This window comes from Suncus etruscus, chromosome 2, assembly GCF_024139225.1.
Source record: "Suncus etruscus isolate mSunEtr1 chromosome 2, mSunEtr1.pri.cur, whole genome shotgun sequence".
Taxonomy (NCBI): Eukaryota; Metazoa; Chordata; class Mammalia; order Eulipotyphla; family Soricidae; genus Suncus; species Suncus etruscus.
Window position 1 is genome coordinate 114882001 of NC_064849.1, and position 3247 is coordinate 114885247.

Genomic DNA, 3247 nt, shown 5'->3' on the forward strand with positions numbered 1-3247 from the left:
AGCCACATGCCTCCTTTCTTTTGATTTTGCTTGAGTTGTAACAGATATATCTACAATGGTAATATTCTATACCTATAGTCATGGGTAAGCACAACTAACCATAGTGGTTCTTGAATACTCAATGAAGACAATGCAACTGAGAAACTGAATTTCAAATGTTCATGTATTAATTTTTGTTTAATTTAGCTAATTAATTTGGTGAAACTTCTATAGCAATAAAGCTATAAAAGGCAGGACAGATATTTTCTAAGATTTTTTTCTTTTCTTTTTTGGGGAGTCATACCTGGCAGTGCTCAAGGTGGGGGTCATACTTGTCAACACTCAAGAGCTACTCCCAGCTCTGTGCTCAGGGTTGCTCCCAAAAGTGCTCTGGATACTGTATGTGGTGCCAGGTATCTTAATTTGAGTTGACCTTTTGTAAGGCAAGCACCTTAACAGACATACTATCTGTCCAGTCCCAAGATTTTTTTTTCTTGTCCTATCATTCTGTGATTTATACGTCTTTTCTATGTAAAAATTGGGTAAGAGGCTATGGAAGAAGTATTATTATAGACGTTTTTTCTCTTTTAATTTTATTTTATTGAAACCATTGTGATCTACAAAGTCCTTCATAGCTAAATTTCAGAATATAATGAGTCAGGGCCATTTCTACCACCAATGTCAACCTCCCTCCACCAATGAACCCAGATTGCATCCTATAACACCATCCTTTTCCTCCTGGCCTGCCTGTATAACAGGTCCATTTAAATTTAGATGGTTAAAATTTAGGTCTCTTGGGGCCGGCGAGGTGACGCTAGAGGTAAGGTGTCTGCCTTGCAAGCACTAGCCAAGGAAGGACCATGGTTCAATCCCCTGGTCTCCCATATGGTCCCCCCAACCCAGGGGCAATTTCTGAGCACTTAGCCAGGAGTAACCCTGAGCACCAAACGAGTGTGGCCTAAAAAAGCAAAACAAAAAAAAATTAGGTCTCTTGATTCTATTGTCACTGACTTTGGCTTGGATATTTAGTTCTGTCCTTTATTTCCCCACCAATGCATTGAGGCCACTGCCTCCCAGCCTTTATTCTTTTTTTCATAGTTTTATAGAAAAATGCATAAATATGTGCTAAAACAAAGTAATTCGTTTCTCAAGGTTCTATGAAAAAGGTAGGAATCCCTATTTAAAAGATAAGAAATTAAAAAAAGACAAAAGGGGGTGTTGTGTTGCAGGGATTTTTTTTTGTTTCTGTTTTTTTGCATAGGTGCATCAAGAGATGTGTCTGCTCTAGTTCCTAGAGTTTTAGCAAAAAAAAAAAAGTCCTTTTTGAGTCTCCTGGAATTTTGAGACCATGACTATTAGAATTCATAGCATGTCTGCTCACCAAAATTAACTTTATAAACAATTTCCATATATCATTTTTATAAGCAGTAACTGAAGTCTTCAGGTTTAATTTAATCTGAGGTTGCATGAGATGGGAAATGTGGAAATTACCACATGAACAGAATAAAAAAAGAAAGAGAAGGTCACCAGGGAACCCCCACTCCAGTTAATGATTGCTCTCCACCAACAAGCAGCTAAGCAACTCTCAATAATATTTTCCAGAGCCAAAATGAGGGTGGTGCAAGACAGTGAAACGTCCAGGATTATTTCCAACAAACATATTCTAGAATATCTACAAGCAATGGATACACTGACTCGATGAACTACTTCTACATACTACTGAGAGCTGAGCTACTTCCTTCACTGTGACACAGACACATCAAAGTGTGCCTGGGGAGATGTTAGCAACTCTTCTTCAATTCAAAGAGAATGTAGGTGGAACTGGAGTCTTAAAAACACCCACGTTTTTCTTTTCCCAAAGGAGATTTAATCTCCCCTCTTGAAATGCATATGTTCATGTGACCCTCAGAAATTGTGCAAACCTTCTAACACTCCACCAGGTCAGGTAAGCTGTTTAGACACTGGGTCTCTTGAGGCTGAGAAACTACCATGGGAGCCCCGCAGGAACTGAGCCATCATTCTGTTTTTCTTTTTCAAGCTCAGTTCTCACACTCTTGAGCTATTGCATCTACTGTACAATGAAAACATACTGTGGGAACAACTGAAATTGCATCTCGGGGGGAGGAGAAGAGGTGCATTATCTCCTGTTACCCAACTCCATGCTACCCAACCAGTCTCACTCATCCTTGCATCAAATTCACATTGCTAATGGGGCATAACTGACCCCGGGTGGCCCAATCTATTTATTATAAACAGTGAGTGAGAGTAAGCAGTAAACAGGACTTCCAACCACAGAAAAGTGATTGGGTTGTGCTTGCAGCGAAACCCAAGTCCAGAAAAGGTGACTAGTGTGCAATGAACCGAAAGAGTGGCCTCAGGTTTTTTTTTTCCTGTAAATGAGCAATAGACAGAGACTCCCAGGAGTTTTGCAATGTCTTTGAGCAGCCAGACTTAAACAAGGGAATTTTGCATAGCTCAGGAAGTTCTGACTTGACAAAAAAAAAAAAAATCCAAGCAAGAGAAAAGTCCCTCTTCTAAACAGAGAAGCTCTAGACATCTAAATCCATAAATCTTTGATCTTTCCTTGCCATAATATTGGTCAGACTAGAGTTGAACTTGGCAGTCTTCCATCCAGCTCTGTGTCTTTGACCAACCATTGAGCAAAAACCAAAGTTTCCTAAAGCGTAAAGGCTTCAGCTGTGTTTTTGGTTTTCTCTTTCTATAATAAATATCTCTGTGTTCTAGTCCTCCTCTTTTCTTCAAGGGATTGGAAGCTAGACTTTTCCATTCATTCACTCATTTATTCACGTGTTGTATAATTATAGAGCACATAGTATATGTCAGGCATTGCTCTATATGGTAAAATACAGTTTTACAAATCAATGTATTATATTTTGATGACCAAGAAGATAAGTCAATAAAAAGAATAGTATTCTATAGTGATAAATGGCCTGCATAAAGCTAAAACAAGAAAATTATAGAAAGAGTGGACAGAGAATGTTCTAAGGGGTGGCATCAAGCTGAAATCTAATAATGAAAGAAAGTCATGTGGTGCCCTGGGGAGAAAAATGGTTCTGGAACAGAATGGTAGTATGAATAGATAAGACAAATGTGAGAAGATAGAAAACCACTTGGCAAGCAGAAATTCAGGCAGCACTGGAGGGGTGGGGGAGATTATAAAAGATGTTATCAAAGAGGTAGTCCAGAGTCTATCCTGTAAGTCTTTGGTAAAGACTCTGCATATTATTCTAGGAGATGGAATGTGGTT